This window comes from Stegodyphus dumicola, chromosome X2 (assembly GCF_044657685.1).
Source record: "Stegodyphus dumicola isolate Sdum_Otavi_A_Nest chromosome X2, ASM4465768v1".
Lineage (NCBI taxonomy): Eukaryota > Metazoa > Arthropoda > Arachnida > Araneae > Eresidae > Stegodyphus > Stegodyphus dumicola.
Genome location: NC_140781.1, coordinates 87,196,494 through 87,216,597, shown reverse-complemented (window position 1 = coordinate 87,216,597; position 20,104 = coordinate 87,196,494). Strand labels below are relative to the sequence as shown.

Sequence of the window (20,104 nt, the reverse complement as noted above, 5' to 3'; positions counted from 1 at the left end):
TTATTTTCTTCTGAGGGTTTTCCTCAAGCTCTTGAAGTGGAGATTTTTCGCGCTTTACCGCACCACAAGATGTGACCTTTGCACTGAATGTGCAAGCAAAACCCCCATCATTAAATGAAGGTGCGCCAAATCCAATATAATCTCCAATTTCTAACTTATGCAATTCTTTACCTATTTTAATACCATTGACATAAACACCATTCAAACTTCCTAAATCTCGAATATGAAATTCAGTTCCTCGTTTCTTAATATAACCATGCATGCGAGAAACTTTAATATATTTAGTTAATTCTTTAATCATTTGACGACCTATAAAATTTTCTTCTTCATTCAAATGTATTATAAGCGGATCGGCAAGTCCAGGTTCAACTTGCCTTAATATATAGTCGACATTCATTTTTTAGAACTACAAGTATTTGTTTAAAAACTTCATCTTGAAAACGAAAATCAGAAAAACACCACAAAAATATATGATTTTGTTTCGCTGCATCTGTAGCTAAGTCTTAAGACCCGTTGAAGTAAAATAATATTGTTGGTTATTAGCGTCTCAAAACAGGGATGACTGTGAACGGCTCCCAAGAGGCCCATTAAATATTAAAGAACCTTGATTAATATTAAAGAACCTTGATCTCATCCGGTAGCGTAATGGCAGACCGCACACTGAGTTGAACAGTGTTAAACGAATGTCGCATAAGAAAAAAAATTTGGCGTAATTACTATATTGGCGCGATTTGAAAAGAAAATAAATACGGTATATGGTAGATGTACCGCCATTTGATTGTAAACAAATCTGGCGTTTAAATCTTCCTAGAGTGTAATCTAAATGTATAATGTTTTACTGTGTAAAATACGATTTTTTTTGCTGTACGGCTCCAACAACTGGAAACCTGAACGATCAAGTATAAATTCGATTGAAGAGTGCAAAAAATGGGTAAAGGAAGTCAGCCTAAATATAAATGCACCAATGGATAGCGCAAGAGCTTAAAACCAAATGCTATTGCAAAATTGCTTTCAGGTATATACGTAGGTTGATCCAAAAAAAGTTTACAAGCAGAAGCATTTGAAACGTCATAATTGTAGAGCGAATATTTCCACCCAGGGTTGTTGACAGATGGCGCTAGTTGTCCTACAGCGGTTCTACGAGTAAGTAGCGCAGTACGCAGACACTTAAGAGCGACAGTAATTGCACGACGTCTAGAAAAGTGGTCTTGCATAGAGGTGCGAGCCTTAATTCGGTTCTTATGGGCCAAGAATGTGGCCACATCCGAAATTCACAGACAAATCGTTGAGGTATACGGGAACAAAGCAATGAGTAGACAACAGGTAGCGAAATGGTGTCGTTCTTATCAAGCGGGCAGGGAGCATGTGGAAAACCGCAATATGGAAGCGAGCGGCCATCCAAGTTCTTCAAGGACGGATATCAACACGGGGCCTTGAAGAAATCATCCAAAGGGATCGACGAGTAACCGTGCGTGAGATTGCCTCAGAGTTGGACCTGAGTTATTTACCATAACGTTCAGCGTATCGTAACCGATGAGTTGCGATATTCCAAAGTTTGTGCCCGCTGGGTTCCACGTGCGCTGTCCGCGGAGCATAAGGCCACTCGAATGATGTGCAGCCTCACATTTCTTCAGAGATACCATTCAGACGGCCAACACTTCATTGATCGCATCGTTACCGGTGATGAAACGTGGCTTCATCACTTCAGCCCCACATCCGAAACAGCCACGATGGAGTGGAAACACGCTGGATCACCGACGAGGAAGAAGTTTAAGGTCATCCTCTTCCGGATATCAACACGGCGCGTCTTGAAGTGATGGCAACCGTTTTCTGGGATACGACTGGTGTTATCCTAATTGAGTATTTGGAGCGTGGCCATACCATTAAGGCCGATCGTTATTGTGCCACCTTAACGAAATTGCATAAAGCCATCCGACGCAAACGGCCTGGATTACTGAGCAAAGGCGTCATTCTTCTGCATGACAATTCCAGGCCCCATACAGCTCGCCAGACTCAGGAATTGCTGCAAAGGTTCAAGTGGGAGGTCTGGAATCACCCCCCATACAGCCCCTATTTGGCTCCAAGTGACTATTTCCTTTTTCCGGCGTTGAAGCAATACTTATCCGGAACACGGTTCACCTCAGACGATGCAGTGAAAACAGCTGCCGAGAAATGGCCCAATGAGAAGGATCAAGGAAGTGCAATTTACGGAGTTCATAGGCAATTAGGCCTTTACCTCCACATCTTCAAAGGAAATTAAATCATCCGAAAGAGGGGATTGTCAAATAGGGTAAAATTTTGATAAGCCGAATGACTTGGAGTAAGTGCCTTCACACTGAGTCAAAAAACGGCAAAAAACTCAGAAGGTCTTAATTTTGCGCCAAAAAAAGGGCCAGAATAATTTAGATAGGGGCAGCCATAAAAATTTTGACTAGAAAAATAAAAGGTGAAGTTTCCTTGAACCTTGATAATCATTTTTAGCATACGTCAGATGAAGAATACGCAGGGGAATTCCGATGCGCGTTCTTCGAGGTGGGAGGGAGGGGGGAACCTGTTTACAGGTCGAAAAAGTAGTTCTGCCAGTGATCAGCTGGGAGGGAGAAGTTTCATTTTTGACCGCTATTCAATGCGGTTTTTAAAGGCCAAAAAGGACACTGTTGAGCGCCTAAGAAAGTTCCTTTTTAAAGGAAGAGAGAAGCTATAATTTAAAAATCTTTTACAGTTTTATTTCATTTGATAGGTTAAAGTATTTTAAATCAGTCCTATTTGACTGTGATGTTTCTTATTAAAGAAACGTTAAAGGAGGTTCCTCGAGTTAATGCCGTGTGCATTAAAGAACTTTAGAGGCGGGGGGGGTTAAGGAACGAGAGGTAGTTATTCACGTGGCTATCAGTGTGCTCATATCTAGCCCGTTTAAATGTTAAATGGCAGAGCTGAATATTCCCTGTTAAGAACCGCTCTGGGTCTTTTCCGGGAAGAAGCAACAGCAGGATCGTATACGGGTAGCATATGAAGCACAAGATTTGCAACACGTTGAATATTTTTGAAAAAATTTTCCGAAAGTCGCTGTATATAGCGATTAATGGGCATAATTTTGAGGTCGTTATGAATCTCTTCGTTCCGTACAAACCACGGAGCTTTTAAAATTTGCCGAAGCATTTTAGATTGAAAAATTTGGACATGTTTTCTGTTAGTCAGTGCACATGGGCCCCATAAGGGACACGCATACGTAAGAACCAGCCTAATCATTGATTTGTAGAGCAAGATTTTGTTATCAGTTGACAGGTCGCTATTACTAGCTAAAAGGGGGCGTAGGGCGGTTTTGACAGCTGTCGCACCCGCTATGATTTTGCGGATGTGAGGCTGGCCAGTTAATTTTGAATCTAGTAAAACACCTAGATATTTGTAAGAAGAGACCCAGGGAATGGGTTCACCGAAGAGCATTAAATTAGGTAAACTTGGGATGTTTCTTTGGATGAACATAGTGGCAGCACATTTTGCGACATTGATTTTGATTTTATACAGACCGAGCCAGAGTTCTAAGGTCGAAAGGTAACTCTGCAATTGTGAGATTACCTGGAGGGTGTTGGAGTGTTGTGAAATGATGGCTGTATCGTCTGCGTATAACGCAAGACCAATGAGCAGGGCTCTGATTACTACCAAGACGGGATAAACAAGTTGGTCGAACGTTCTGACAAATGCCTAAACAGGTTTGGCGACTATGTGGAAAAGTGAAGGCCAGATGTGTCTCTTGATTCCCATTTGTATCTTGTTTCTATTGTTAATAAATACTTTTTCATTTGCCTTGTAACCTTTTTTTGGATCACCCCTCGCATATATTTTCCCATTTCAGTAAGTTTGATATGTTATTTTTAAGTGCAAGTATGTTTATGTATTATGTCATAGTATCATTTTTCTTAACACACAGTTCATTAACCTTTTTGTAACGTTTCCTAAATTTCTATATAATGTAACATTAAGAAAAAAGTTTTAAGGAATGACTTGTTTCCTTAATGTTCTAATTCTTTCGAAAAGAAACATCATTTTCAAGAAATTTCAAAAAGAAAACTATTAGTATTTACACCGTAATTTTATCACAGCTAAAACTGATGCAAGGTACTTGGGTCTTTTATCTCAAAATATGCTGAAATGTTTTGGTTGAAGTTAATATGATATAAAATAATGTAATGAACTCGCAATGTAATGAATTGTGGTATAACTGTAAAGAATTGGTAAAAATAAAATATGATTGGTTTAAATTTACTTAACTCGTTATATTATCAAATATCTATTCAATAGGAAAACCTGATGAAATATTAAATGTAACAAGTTCTATTTTTAAAGTTAGGTTAGGTTCGGTTATTTAATTACGGCAAAGCCTCGAGAGCTATCTCTGTAAAGGGAGGGATGCCTTCGGAGGGCTTTCTAAGGGAAACTGGCCCGTATACACATTACACATGGGGAAAACCACGAAAACATCCATGCAGCCAGACCGTTCGCGGGATTCGAACATCGGACCGAAGTACCAGTGTTCAGCGACTTTACCGCTCGGCAGCTGGTGGGCCATTCTATTTTTTAAAAGGCAGATGATTGTACAGAATGTAGGAGTTGATGATAATTTTTAATAATCCTAAAGTAATATTAAAGTCAACAATAAAGTATATTTTGATGTATGTAATTTTTCGTCAATGATTACATAACATTGCACTTAACCCATTAACGAGCCCGCCCCTCGGAACGAAATGCTTTGAAAATGGCCGTGTTGTCTGTTAACAAACCCCTCCAAAAAATCGCTTTCGTTTTCTGAAATCTCTCTAAGATGGCCCAGCCTAGGGCAGTATATTTGCTTCCCCTTAGTGTGATGGATAAGCCATAAAATTGCCTCCCCGCTATTGAATGGCTAGAAGTACTTGTTGCGTTAGTTTCGTCTCTCCTCTTTCTTTGTACTTGTAGCTTGTAGACTTGTTTCTTTTAATATGTGACGTCCGAATTTTCCTAAATCTTTTTAGAATTTTAGCTTTCAAGCTTGTAAACTTTCAATTCTTCGACATGTTTTATTGGGCAGTATTTTAAGAAAGATCATTATTTATTTTGTTACACATTTTTTTTACTATTTACTTATCTATTTTATTTAGTTTTAGTAGGCCAATTTATTTTGGGAAATTAAATTTTAATCCATTTTTTACCGACGCAGTTTTCTTCACATTATAGGTCCATATATATTTACGATTAGAGTACAATGTTTATCAGGAATTTTGGGGAAATTTGGCATACGTATTTATATTTTAGCGTTCAATTTTTTCCACAAGTTGTTCGTTAACAGTCGAGCTCATCCTCGTAAACGCTTGATCTTTCCAGCATGGAGTTGGCAAGCAATAATCTTCCTAATGTTTTTCGGGATTTTACAGCAATTTCTAGAATTTTTGCGGTCAAATATTTTGGTAAGTTTAGCTATTATACAGTTGCCACTTATGAATTTAAAACAAAAAATGTATTCCTTCTTTGATTTGAGAGATCGCATTTCGAATTTAAACGGAAGTTTAAATGAATTTGATACAATCTAGAAAGAATTATTTCTCTGTGTTGGATGGATTTTCTCACTTTTCCGAATTTTATACATTAAATGCATAAAGCAGACACGCACAAAAATTTAAAATCGTGGGACTTCCACTTACAAATTGTATGACTAAATTGCAGTATTTAAGTTAATAACTGAAATGACATAGAATATAAGAATAATTATAGTCAATTTAAATAAATTTGTATTCTTTTGTAGTCTATTTAAATAAATTTCTATTTTCATTTAAAATTTGTCATTATTAACACCTCCCACAGTTTTATGCAATTATAGAATTTTCCGAATTCTATTAGGTGCTTAACATAATTTCAAGGCCTAATAGAAAAGTTATAATATGGAAAGACTATTTCTTAAGTACCAATAGCCAAGTATTTGTAATTAAATAATTAAATAAAAATAAATAGTGAATACCAGCCGCTTTTTTATTTATATAACAAAAGATAAACAAGAATACTATTACATATAACAAAAGATAAACAAGAATCATATAACAAAAGATAAACAAGAATTCTGTTACATCTAAAATTTATTTAGTAAATTATTTTGCTAATTTTATATGAATGAGGAAACACGATAAAAATGTTTTAATGATTGAATTCACCGTTAAAAATAAAAAACAAAATAAAAATTCCTTTTTCCCAAAACTGCGTAAAATGCTTTGATTAAATATGGTTTGAATGAATTTTCCAATTCTGTTTCGGGTGATATAAATTAGGATATAAATATTATTAAATTAGGATATAAATATTAGGATATAAATTATTATTGCTAATAATATTTATATTATATCTTAGCAGAATATCGTTTACCGTTAAAAATTATATCTAAAAAAAATTAAATTTTGTAAAAGAACAAAAAATATAATTAACTGTTCCATTTTGTCCTTTATGCATCTATTTATATAAAAATGGAATCTGGCTAGGGAATTTACGACTTTTATATGAACTAAAAATTGGTATCTTGACAAAACTTGTCAGAGCATAAAAAGCGTATATTCTGTGATATTAGTGTATTAATCATACTTCTGTATACGTAAATGCAGTTTATAATTACCAGCATAAGTATCATAATGGATTTTATTACAACGACGAAAACTGAATGCATGATCTTAGCATTATCAAACTACGGCTTTTTATCCCGTTAAGTATTGCTTGGGTCGTAACCAATACGAGTTTTATTTCTGAAATATTATTTTAAACTAGCAGCTTCGCTGCCAGCCTTCGTCTGGCTTTTAAATGTACCGGAAAAATGGCTGAAGGGAACACCAAACGTTAAATTTAAAAACTGCGTAGAATTTTACTCTACAGAACAACTTCATAAAAAAAAGTTATTACGTATAACAAAATTACAATGAAATAAGCAATAACCCTTAATAGAAATATTAATTATCCTAAAAAATAAATTAACCAACTTCCCTTTGCAAAATCTTAAGAATTCAAATGCTATAAAGGAGGTTAAGAACTTTGTTTCCTAAAAAAATCGCTAAAAACTTTTCAATATCTTAAAAACAGTCAAATGAGCAATAAATAACATAAAAGAAAACAAAAAACAAAAAATTCTGAAAAGCAAAGTATAATTAATGATATTTTATTTCAGATTTTCAAGAGAAAAAAATTACAATGAAATAAGTTATATCCCATAATACAAATATTAATTATCCTAATAAAAAATTCACCAATTTTCCGTTCCAGAAAAAAAATCACGCAAAACTTTTCAATATCTTACAAACAGTGAAATAAGCAAAAAATAACATGAAAGCAACTCAAGTAGGTATAATATGCCGGTTTGGGGCCACAGGGCTCTGGGGCGCTGAGACTGCGCGGCGCTCACAGGGCGGGAGGGAATTGAGCACGCGAGAATTGCTACGTCATCAACTAGGCGGCTTAACATGGACCTTATAAGAAATAGACTAACCCAAATGGGTTTTCTCCCTTGTCTGAGGTGTTCCCGGCTGTCACCTTGATCACATCCGAAGGAGTAGGGACGACTTGCAGAAATTTAACAGTGGTTGCCTATTGCAGCGTGTATAATTGTGAAGAAAAAGCTGGTTGTAGCGCCTCACTTCACTTTAATTTTAAATCTGAACTCATAGAAAATTTCAAGCAAGCAATTTTCTCTTGCAATTTTATTGGTGTAAATAAGTAAAAAATACTAAAATATTTAAAAACAAATTTTTTGAAAGTTTTGTTTAAAATTCTAAAATTGTGCTGCTTTTTTAATATTATAGATGAATATTATAGCACAATTCCTATAAAGGAATTTTATTTCAATTATATTTCCTAATGCATCATAGTGATAATAAACACTTTTGACTCCTTAATCATTTTTATACATTTAATTCTAATAGTAAAATTGCATTTAACCGTAACAAATAATTTTGCTTGTATTTTATAGTGATTATTTTTTAAATTTATTTTTAGTTCTGCATACGATTTTTTTTATTTACTGCTAATTTAATTTATTAGCTCAAAGGGGCGGTAGCCTAGAAAGGCTGTTACTTTCGAAGCGGCATTTTGCGCTGGTTTAGTATAAATGTCCGTGTCTCCTTGCAAATTGTTGTTACCAAATATTATCGCCCTGTATTATATTTAAAGAAATTAAATAATGAAGAATCCGCATGAATACATGTATGTTTCTCGCACTGTGACAAAAACGACAGTATCTAGAGCTATCAAATTTTGAATAATGTAATCCTCCACCCGAACATGGGCATCTGGACGGCCGAATTCCGAATTTGCTTTAATCTATTTCATATTTTGTAAAACTTTAACGAATTTTTGATTAACAAACTCAACGAGTTCAGAGAGAGCACTGTATGGAAAATAACAGTTTTATCTCCAGTGCGGAAATTCTGAAGATATGCTGTTTTCAAATGTATGTGGTTTACGGGCGAAGAACATGATATTCAATAAATATAGGTAACACACAAAACGTTAAAAGAAAGGTTCCTTTTGGGCGTAATATAAAATCTGAATGCTTCTAGATTTTATTTTACCTTTTCTTTTTTCCCCTTCATTACACTCAGAAAATTTTATGCTCCGAATTTTATAAATTACTAAAATAAATATTCCACTTTAATGTTAATAAGTTATTGATGATATGATCAAATAAATGATTGTGTTGTAATGCTACTATAGGTTTGAAAATCACCGCCTGAAAATGGTCATTAAACTAAAAAAAAAAAAAAAAGTCATCAGATCTTGTTTAATTTTACCTTATTTATTTCAAAGGACCACGTACTATCAATCTTATTTAATTTTACGTTGTTTGTACGCAAAATTCAGTTCATAAATTTTGTGCCTAGAGTTTTTACCGTTTTACCAAAGCAAAGATGTTTGTACAAGAATTATGCGTGAAAACAATGCGCGAAATGCAGTAAAAAGGGCCTAATGCCCACATAGCACAAAAACATCCTTGGGATATCCCAAGGATGTTGCTCGCGGGATATGCGGACATCCCGGAATATCCCGCGAACCTCCTAAACACCTCCCGAGTGCTTAATGTCACATCCCGGGATATCCTCAGGACATCCTAACCAAGTCCCATCGACAGCGTGCGGGATGTTATTAGGATATGAACTACTTACTACATCCTCAGGACATCCCACAAACCTCCTAAGCACATCCCATTATATCCTAAAAACATCCTATCTATGTCCCATCGACAGCATATGGGATGTTATTAGGATTTAAAGTCCTACTCACTACATCCTCAGGACATCCCGTAATATCCCAATTTCCTCCTAAACTCATCCTCCTGAGCGCTTAATGTCACATCCCAGTATATCCTTAGGACATCCTATCTAAGTCCCACCGACAGCGTATGGGATGTTATCAGGATTTGAAACACTAGTTACAATATCCTTTTAACCTCTTAAATACATACTCTCAACTGCTTAGTGTCACATCCCAGTATATATACAGAGGAAAATTCCAGTGAAAGTATGTGAAGGTGCGATGATCTAAAACCTACTTTTTTTTACACAGATAGTCTCAAATCGTTCTCCAATGGTTACTATGGAAAAATCAGAAATGTTGAAAATATTTATACAACTTATTTTGTTTTTAAATCTGAATTTGTGAATATATTAAAACTGAGCAAGGAAATTAAAATGAATTATTAATACAAAATATTAAAACTGAAAATTTTGCTTTTATTTTTAAGATATTAAAAATCTTTTGATCATTTTTAAACATCCAATAGCCCCCAAATTGAATTATTTATAATTAAATTATTTTACAAAATCAGTTTCTAATTTCAGTTAATTTGTATTAAAAATTGAATAATAAAATTACCCATTTAATAATCTTTACATAAATGAATCATCTTTCTTTAAAACATGTAAGGAATTTATAGTGTTTTGATGACACTGTTGGGAAATTGTTAAAAGGAATAAATTGTATTTTTAAAACTAAATCAATTCCTAGCCTCAGAATAAATAAATATGTTTTCGTAACATGAGAATGCTGCAGGCTTTTTTATATATTTAATATTTAGTTGTAAAAATTTGACATTATGTTAACAATTCTTTATATCATTCAAAAGGTAACTCAAGAAGCTCTTCTAAAATTCTATCTTTCTGCTCACACAATTAAAAAAAAAATCTGAAAGGCCTCAGATTTTAGCAGTCACTCAAAGAGGCTAAAAGTTTATGAATGCATAGATTATCAATACAGATGGGGCAGTAGAAATAGCAAAACATTTTATAAGATACGGACACCAGAAAGTTATATATCTTCTATATATTTGAAAAATGAAGAAATATATCATGTAATTATGTAGAAATATTAAAATGTTTTCAATTAGATATATCATGAATTAAATGCATTTTAAATCAATCAGATTAAAAATTAAAAAAAGCATTGTTAAGAGCTGTGTGTAATGCTTTTAAATAGCTTGACTTGTTAGTCAATAATATATTAGATTTTAAAGGTAAATATGTTAAATTTTGCCAAATGGAAAGACTTGAATGAAAAGCGAAACAAGTTTACGACTGACAATATGAAGTCACATTTCAAAACTAATAGCCCTTTTAGATTAAAAAAAAAAGTTCTGAAAATAATTTGCAATGTTTCATTGGTATTATTTTACGCAAAATTCAGTAAAATGAAATTTACCCGTTGAAATCAGCACCAAATTAAACTTTGTAAATTCTAGCGCATGTTAAAGGTTGTCTCATCCAGAATTTTATTACTAACCATTCATTTCAGAGCAAAATAAAACATAAATTGCCCTTTATATGACAATCAATATCAAAAATTTAAATCTGCATTTTACGCAACATAGAAAAACTTCAAAAGATCTACTGTTTACCATGCAATTAAGGCATTTTATTCTGCTATCAACTCTACCAATTATTAATTCCATTAAGTATATTCAGTTTACTCTTTCTGCTCAATATATGCAATGTAAAATTTTCCATAAATTTATTAATTCATTTTATTTTGAGGTGAGCTTTTATTCAACTCTCAATGTCAACGAGAATGTTTAGTTCATTTTTTATTCGGTCTCAAAAGAGAAATCAAAATACGTGGATTTATGTACGTGTATTTATGAATCAAAATACATGAGAAATCACAGTGAGAAAAGCACTGCTACCTTAAACTGTGATTATATATAACAAATGCAGTGAATTATAGTTAAAAAATAGTGAAAATATTTATATTTCTGAACTATTTCATATATAACATTTTCAGTTTCGCATATGTGGCAATTTAAGAACTTTTTTACGTATACCAATTTTTTGAAATATCTGCAAATTTTTGTATCTTCAAGGAAAGCTTATTCTTTCACCTTTAGTATATAAGTAATGGTAATTTACCAGATAAAATTACTTATTGGGGAATACAGAAAAATATCTAACCACTTACCTTTGTGACTTCATCTGCAAAGAGACTAAAAAAGTAGTTCAGCTAAATCTGCTATAATAAATATTTATAATAATGCTAAATTATACAATATCTATTAATATGACAAATTTTTGTAAAGCTATTTATTTGGATGAAAAATAAACACATTCAGAAATTTATGGCACTTTATTATGATTAACAGAGGAAAAACACTTTTCAAAATTCAAAATAGTTTTTATTAATCCAATTTATCACATTTTATTTGAATTCATGAAAAACAATCTTATATCCATGTATTCTTATGTATATAAGAACTCTTGATAAATTGGATCTCTGTCATTGCCTTTCACAGCACCTAAAATAATAAAACACGCACAATTACTATATGTGAATATAATTCATAATTAAATTTAAACAAATGACTATTAGAATGCAAATTAAAGGAAGCATTTAAAATATTTTAACATTTAGTACCTATAAACAAAGTAGCAATTATTTGATTTTTCGATTATAGTAAAATAAACATGGGGGATGCCTTTTAAAATTTTTTATGTCAGAAAATAAACCACCAGCTGAACATATGAGCAGTTTTATCAATCAGCCACTGGTAGGTAACCTGGATACTGAATCAACATATAAAGTTGCCAAGATAAAGAGAGAAACAAAATTATGATAATCACATCTTACCTATTCATAAAACTATTTTAAATTTAATGTGTAGGCAAGTCCAAAAAGAGTGAGAATGAATTTATTTTGCAACACAAAGTAAAGTCTTGCAGGAGCAAAAAAAACTTGTCTCATGAGATTGGCAAGTAAAAAATAATTAACTGCATCTGGTAACATTTATCTGACAACACATAAGTAATTGTTAGCTACGTGCAGAAAATAAAATCTGATCAGGGGCGTAGCTAGAGGGGGGCAAGGGGGGCATCTGTCCCCGGGTGCAGAATCCAAGGGGCACCAAACTGATGTTAGAACATTTTAGAATTAAATGTTTTCCATCCTTGGCAAGCAGTAGGGGGCACGAAATCTTCAGTTGTCCCTAAGCGCTGAAAACCCTAGCTATGACTCTGAATCTGATCATGTTAATGCAATTTTAAACTTTTGAATTTAACCGCAGAAATTTACCAAAGAAGTTCTTGTAACAGTAGTAAATGAAGATGTGGCTAATCTTTACTGTATGGTACACCTTAATTTCTGTCTGAAAAAAAATCGCAAAGTGGTATTGGTTGTTTGTGAAATGTGGAAGCCCATTGCGTCAAATAAGTTTTTCGGTAACCCTAATGTTGATAATGTTGACGAAAGTAGCCTTTGAGAAAAAAAACTTTTTTGGTCAATAAAAAGGAGTTATTTCTGCAAATATTGCCAACGTGCTGTGATAAATTTAGTTTTGGGCTACTTTTTTTAATAGTAAACCTTTTGTACGGTCCCAGGTTTTTGGTTCTTACCATTCTTTTCAATTGCTGTGTTTGGTTGCACGTAAGTGGTATGGTCTTGTATTTTGAACATGCTATTTATTATTTTGGTGTGGGTACCATCGTTTGAGTATGTCTGAGGTGACTAAGAGACGAAAAATTTAATTGAATTGCTTACCTGGAGGATGGTGGTGGGAAGCCTAAACATATGCATGTGAAAAAAAGGTATGTTAAAAAAATGACGTTTCATTTATTTTTTTGTCTCTGTGTGTTAATTTTTGTTAGAAGATTTGTTGTTTAATGTTTTTATGTTAGGAAATATGTATTTTTGGTAACTTATTCCTCTCTGTTTGTGTATTTTTGGTTGTCTGTGTGTTAAGACAGTGGCGAATTTTTTCTGGTAACTATGATATTTTTAACTTTCTGATTTTCTTAAAGTGAAAATAGATCAATGTGTACATGGACAAAATTAAGGCAGTGCACAATGCCCAGTTTGTGCAGTTCTCTGTTTTAATAGGTCGATGTGTGCATGGACACAGAGTTTGTGTATGTCTTTGACTTCTTATTTTGGTTTTGTGTAGCGGCCACTTTGAAATTGGTGCCGATCCTCTCAGGTGACGATCTTGATATAAAAAAAAGAAACGATTCGCCAAGGGTTACAGTAGAGTAAATTTTTACCAAAGATGTTCTACCATAATCACCATTTCAGTGGTTTAAACACTAGTGGAGCAGTATGCAGAGATGAAGATTTGAGTTTTGTTTACACAGCATGATGGTTTAGGCACTCCAGCCATTACAGTGAACAAAATTATAATAAACATAGCCACAATAATTGTCTATAAATATTGATGTATAACACTGCATTAACTAATATATTTCTTATGCTAGTATATACAGAATCCTTAATCGAAGGGAAAATCAGAAGACTGTGCATGCATTTTCCTTTAACTGAAACATGGATTTGACCATACAAATCTCAGTCTTACGGGACATGCCACACTATGCAGATAGACAGTAAAAAGTGCTTGTGTTGTTTTTATTTGTTAGAGGTATGAAATAAATATACTTCTAGATTTTAATTTTTTCTTTTCTTGTTTTACATTTGGATTACCTATCAAAAAGTAAGGAATTTTGATATTATTACAATATTGGAGTTAAAATAACAATTATTGGACATGTTAAAGTAATGAAAATTTTAAATTAGGTTAAAAAGTAACCCTTAATGTGGCATATTTTTGAATTAAACTCTATCGACATTAAAAACAACAAAATGTCCCTCTTTATTAAGGAATTTAATTAACTAATTTTAAATACGGAGCTATGAATGAATTTTTTCCTTTGCATGTTATAATAAGTGAAACAAAATTACTCTGATACAGTCAAAATTCCTAAATGCAAGTACATAAAATTTACTTTAGTAATTTAAAGAGATGAGATACACTGAACACATTAATAAATTTCTATCAAAGAATAATTTATTAAATTTGGCCCATTCCATAGTAAACTTTAACCATTAGATTACATTATTACACCATGTTATCAGTTTGAAAAGCAAGTCATATGCCAGATCTTGGTTGTAAAAGAAATGCACAAAATAATATATAGATTATTGAAAAATGATGTATACCAGTGTTTATAGATATGATTAAATGTAACAGAAAATTTACTGTCACAACCACATTTTTAAGTGAAATGTATTATTTTAACATTTTACAATATTTAAGGTATGGCACTAAATGCAACATTATGTGCCTGGATATAAGTTAGTAAATTAAAAAAAAAATAATAATAATAATCAAAGAATGAATGTCATGAAAAATTTTAAAAACAAGCAGAATTTAATTTAGAAGACCTTTAGACACTTATGATAAATAAATTTGAGAATTCTTCACCCAAAATTAAATTATAATTAACTAAAACCAGTTTGACTGACCTTCTACAAAATCCTTCAGCTGCAATTTTTTCTAGCTTGAAAACCAAATTCTTCTCCACATGGTAATAACATCTTAACCAGTTGAAATTCCTGCAGAAAGTTTGATAACACAGTAATAGAATTAATAGAATAGAAAAATTAACACAAAAGTATAGAACATCTTTAAACTTAACATTATTACAAATTTTGGTGCTTTCTGACTATCTGCAAAGCTGTGAAAATTGGCAAAATGGTTAGTTTATGGTTCATATCTACTGCTCTGTTCACAAGTAGTAATTCAAATAAGCACTTTATAAGAAACAAGAAATTTTAGGATGCACACACACAAAAATATATACATTGGGTCAATATTCACATATTTTTCATCCAATGGAATACTATTCAGAAATAAAGATTAAATATAAAGCATGTAAATACATGTGTGTGGTATGCATATTCATAGTTTGCTATTATGGTGTGCATACTCTTGCTGTTTTAGCATAAGTTGAAGCTGTGAGGGCAGATGATAAGAAAGTATCAGAATTTTTCATGTATAAGAAAAGATTGCCCTGACAATAGTATCTCAATTGTTTAGCACTGACATTTACATAGTGCATTAGAAATATATAGTAATATATGTATAATAAAAAGATAATTGCATATTATTAATTCATTTTTTTAATTGCCAAACTTTAACAATTCTTTCACATATAATTAAACAGAATTCTTTCACATGAACATCTAAAATCCATTCTTAACTAAAGAATAAATAATGAAACCATGTAAATTTCTTATCAAGCCCATCATTTCCGAAATGTTTACTTCTGAAAGTTCCCAGCATTTCTCAATATATTATTAAATTACTAAACTAAGCATCAATGATTGTCATGTTCGCTAATGTGGCAATATCTTTCACACTTCTTTGTTACCACAAGTAATAAGTAGGCTTCAATAAATCTTTAACTGTTACATGCTACTTTTGTCTAAAATTTGTACAAATAATAAAATTAAATGAACTCTTTATAATATGCTAAAAGAAATAATTTTGTATGAAAATTTGTATGTTGTATATTGGCCTGATTAATGATTCTGGAAATAATGCGGGTTTTCAAAGTGCTTCCAATAATTCAAATTTCAGCTTGTGTCAAAATAAAATCTATAACACAAAGATAAGCAAATTTCCTTATGAACAATGCATTTTAACATTATTCAATCACTGGCAATCACACAGTACTGATTGCTTCAATAAACATTACTGTAACTGTGTTATTTAAAAGACTGTAATGTTTTAATTATTTCCTTAATTAAAACATTACAGTCTTTTCCTCCTTCTAACACCAAAAGAAAACCCAGATAAGAAATATAAAAATATCAGTAAAAATAAATTATATTATTGAATGACACTTTACATTAATTACACTTATGCATATATTATTTTATTATAAATTATTTCAAAATCAAAGAAGAGAAGGGGAGAAACTTTAATATTGACATTTCTAAAATGATATAAACATTAATCATTTAGTACAGTTTGTTATTTCAGGCAAAAAGAATTCACTTTTCTGGATAGCATTTATATTTCCATCTCACTTTCAATGAAACATTAAGAGAAATGCATATAATTTAAACACCAGTTTATTTTATTTATCAGACAGATTATGTCAACTCGAAAAAAACCTATCAGTAAAATTCGGTAGTAATAATGGGATAATTCTGAATGTTAGGCAACTTGCAAGATTCAACAAAAATTATCAATACTTTTATTATAATGACAATACTACAGTAACATGAACATAAAATTAAACTGCATATAACTATAAAATAAGCCAGCATATAATAATGGTGCATTGGTTTCTAAAACAATGGGCTTGATGAAAAAATGCATGTATTATGGTAGCTATTCATATTCTTCAGCTTTCCTAATATTCTCATGTTCACTTTACATAACTAAAGTATCTAAAATACAATAAAAATGCAAACAATATTTATGAGAAAATGTTAAAAGCAATCATATGCATTTGATTGAATGACCATATTTTGTCTTCCTGCAAGTCGAATCTTAAAATGATATGCAGTTTGAAAAATGCTTAATCCTTTTATAAAATATTCAAAAAAGATTAAAAAAAGGTACTGTTCTGTTATCAGGACCAGGTTCAGAATTGTATTTATGTATGCTTGTATATTTGTATGTTTGTGTGTCTACATATACACATCTATGCACATACTTACGAACACAGGTTCATACATTTCCGATTCTGGTCCAATAACAGAACAGTACCCCCAAAAAAACTTGAATTACAAACTAGATTAAGATAATGTTTCAACCATACATATTTTGGACAAAACAATGCAAACTCTTATTTTTATACATTTGTTCAAACTATTTAACATAAATTTATTGCTGCAATAAAATAATAAGCAATCTGATCACACATATTATTTTGAAACTGAATGCATAAACTAGACTAAAAAAAATTCAGTCATAAACATTTGGATAGCAGGGCAAAGTAGATATTTGAAAAGACAGCCAGCCATTGAGATACACGTAATTCACGACAGAATGGTAACAATTCATAAAGCTGTGAAACATTTAACTGTCAAAATGACATAAATTCGAAAAGCAAAAAAAGTAAACATACAAGTATTGCAATTGAACTTACCTTTCATGCAACAAAAAATATCCATACAAGTTAACCTCAAGCACAGCCATTTTGGATTTCGTTTCAAATCAGACAGATGTTTACGGATTTGCGGAAGAATACGAGGAACTAGTAGTTTGCCGGATACAATGTGCAATGACGCGAAAGAATATAGTTCTGTAGAACTTCCTACATTATTCCGTAATAAACAGTACTATTTCCTAATTTTTTCTTTATCTAATTAATTAATTAAAAGGGAAATAGTTAAATAATGCCGAATTCATTTTTAATGAAATGTAAAATTTTGCATGTATGGGACGATCACCTTCCGTCCAATATTTCTGAGAATATAAACAAATTTTGGAATCTGAGAGTATCAGTAAATAAATATATAGAATATCGCCTCTCAAACGACCACTTCTGAAAGTGACCAATAGTTCTGAGATTATAAATAAATATTGATATTAAGCATTATTTCTATAAGACGACCATCTCTATATAAGACCAAAGTTTCTAGAATTTTGGATAGTCATCAGAGGTGTATCTTTACTGCGAAATTATCGCACGACTGTAATTCAATATCAATAACAGATCGCGCGATTGAAAAACATTTTCTGTCCTGTAATTAGAGGAAAAAAAATTTCCTTATGAGGTATTTCTCCCGCTTTCCTAGCGTGCCTTCGGAGTGTAATAGTTCTGCACGCTGGGCCGGTATTTCAGAGGTCCGTGGTTCGATTCACGGCGAAGGCGGTTGCTAATTTTTCATCTCTACGGCTTCCCAAAAAAAATCCTAATGTCTCTACAGTGGCGCCCGAATTAAAAAGGTGTTGAATGAGGTATATCCACACCCAGGATTTAGTGATTGGATCCCCTTAAAAAAAAGTCGGCCTTTAAAAAGAGAAGTAATATAAGGTATTTCTCCTAGTGTGTCTTCGGGCCACCAGCGGCCGAGCGGTAAAGTCGCTGAACCCTGGTAGTGCGATCCGAGGTTCGAATCCCGCGAACGGGCTGGCTGCATGGATGTTTTCGTGGTTTTCCCCACGTGTAACGTGTATACGAGCCAGTTTCCCTTAGAAAGTCCTCCACGAAGACATCCCTCCCCTTAGGCAGATAGCCCTAGTGTGCTTTGCCATAATTAAATACACCACCACCACACCTAGCGTGTCTTCGTGGTGTAGTGGTTCTGCACACTGGGCCGGTATTCCAGAGGTCCGTCCTTCGATTCCCGGCGAAGGCAGTTGCTAATTTTTCATGTTTCCTGCTTCCAAAAAAATACCTAATGTCTCTATACCCAAATTAAAAAAAAAAAAAAAAAAATTCGTTTCCGTAATTAAATATATATATATATCTAATTTTACCTATATTTGTAGTAGGGTTTGTAATCTGTAAGTAATTATACATGTAATTTATACATTTTTTATAAAAAAAATATATGTTATTTAGAATTTTGCAAATATTCTAGAAAATGCTAATCCATTGAAAAAAATCTTTTCCATGACTAAATAAATTTTTAAAAACGTCAGAAAAAATAGCAGTTAAAATTCATAACAAAATAACAAGAATAAATCATCAATCATATCAATATTTTTAATGTACAGCATTTAGAAACAACTTAGTAAAATACATATGAAAAATAAAATAATGTGCAAGTTTCAGATGTGCAATGTCAAAAAATTAAAACTGGTAAATTTGAGAACAAATATCCTCAAAATGTTTGACAAGGAAAGTCCTCCGGACAATGCAAAATGAATGTCCTCAGGATGTGAAATTGGTGAACTCCTCAGGACATCTGAGAATCAACATCTTCAGGACATCCTGTCATATCCCGGGACATAGCGACTTAAATAAAACATCCTCAGGATGTTAAATTACGATCTCCTCAGGACATCTGAGAATCAACATCCTTAGGACATCCTAAGTATGTCCCGGGATATTGCGACTTAAATGGGACATCCTGAGGATGTTTTGTGCTATGGGGGTGAGATATATTAAATCCTATTTGGAAAAAACTGTGGCTTTCATAATATCATCACTATACAATGTATCACATTTAATAATTAAAAAGAGTTATGTGATACAAACCCCATAGGTTTTTCAGTGTTAAAGTAAACCAGATCGTCTCTACCCTTTCTTGCCGACATGTCCGTGACGCGCGCCCCGCCCACTGGGTTAGTCTATCTCTTATAAGGTCCATGCGGCTTAACCCCTGACGGGTAGAGCTACTAGAGATACCCTTTATAGTAGCCTTACTGACGGGCTGCTTCTTGTTCGTGACGTCATCACGCATTATCACCTCGGATTATCTTGCTACGTCACTCCCATGTTTCGTCCTGTTTATGTTTCCATGTCCGCGCTTATCTGTTGACGCAAATCCACAACGTGATTGCAACATGTTAGAATTTCTAGAACATTCTATTTAGTTCAGCAATGGGCGCTAGAGGGCAGTAGTGTCCCCTTGCCGCTTTTTGATTGTTTCTCGTGGATACTGAACAAGTTATTAACCAATATTTTTAATTGATTATACTATTTGACTTATAATTAATATATTTAATGAAAAACGTTCATCTATTTACACGTAAATTTCAATTATTTGTCCATCTGTGGCATGGGAAACGTGGACGATAACATAAAGCTGTGCTTTTATCTCGTGAATTATATTATTTGATCTTATCTATCCGATCGTATCTGTCCTCTTTGTTCATCTTTGTGCA

General features: G+C 32.6%; 1 long non-coding RNA gene across 1 annotated transcript in view; it reads right to left on the bottom strand.

Annotated features, from left to right (window-relative positions):
- The window catches only part of LOC118204993 (uncharacterized), a 55,282-nt gene extending 37,785 nt beyond the window's left edge, over nt 1-17,497 (bottom strand). The window contains exons 1-2 of the long non-coding RNA XR_015038889.1: nt 17,415-17,497; nt 14,776-14,865 (exon numbers count right to left, since the gene is read on the bottom strand). This is a non-coding gene — a long non-coding RNA (uncharacterized LOC118204993). The remainder of the gene's footprint in view (nt 1-14,775; nt 14,866-17,414) is intronic.
- Nucleotides 17,498-20,104: the final 2,607 nt, after the last annotated feature.